The sequence below is a fragment of the Homalodisca vitripennis genome, chromosome 4 (assembly GCF_021130785.1).
Source record: "Homalodisca vitripennis isolate AUS2020 chromosome 4, UT_GWSS_2.1, whole genome shotgun sequence".
Lineage (NCBI taxonomy): Eukaryota > Metazoa > Arthropoda > Insecta > Hemiptera > Cicadellidae > Homalodisca > Homalodisca vitripennis.
Window position 1 is genome coordinate 167,003,554 of NC_060210.1, and position 1,029 is coordinate 167,004,582.

Sequence of the window (1,029 nt, forward strand, 5' to 3'; positions counted from 1 at the left end):
GGTTTTTTTTTTCTTTTTCTTTTGCCACCTTTTTGTGGCGGCCTGGATTAAAAATCCATGAGGCCCCGATGTTCACTTTTGTGGTTGTCCGTCGTTTGTAGGTAGTTCTTACAAGAACTTTAAAAATTTTTACATCAGTCTTCGGTTTGGTAATCTGAGAAAAAAAAAAAACATTTAGATTCGTTAGTTACAACAATAATGTACAGTGGTAATATGTTTTGTAGTATTTATGTTAGTTACAATAAAGCTAGGATATTCTAAGGATTTTGTAAGTAGATGGGTATCAGGAAGGGGAAGGTGTAGGAATCTCCTTCTCTGCCAGGGGCCGATCAGGCAATGTCCTATCCCGAAAAAAGGTAGGCCAAGGAAAGAAGAGCCAGGATTGGAAGGAAATCTATGTATTGTGTCTGTGTATAGATGGACTTTGTTTTTATATTTAAAGTTTTCGTTTGATTGCTTTTAAAAAATTGTTGATTTCATTATACATTTCATACTTTTCTGTGCTGATTACATAGTTTAGATTCTTGGAAAATGTCTCACTAATGATTTTTGTTTTTTGGAGATAGTTATTTCTTTCATGCGTATATTTTGGACACTGAAAGATTAGATGCTCCAATGTTTCATCCACTCCCATTGTGCAATTTAGACATAATGGTGTAAAATAACATTTAATTCTGTGAAGACATGCGTTAACATTAGCGTGACCAAGCCTAATCCTACAGATATTAACTATTTCACCTCTCGACATTTTAGAGGCTGTGAACCAAGGTGTCTTTGTGAAACATTGCTTAATATTTTTGTACCAATTTGCCTTTAAGGATGATGTTAATATACCAGTCATTTCAAGTCCCAATCTTTTTGTTTTGGTGCGATTTGAAATCAGCATTTGTTACATAGAATTCGTAGCTGGTGAAAGTTAGACCTGTTGATTCTTTTGCCAATTTATCTACGGCTTCGTTTTCTTTAATCCCACTATGGCCAGGTATCCATTGTAAAGTGTAATTATTTGTGTTGTTTCTCATCATTTCC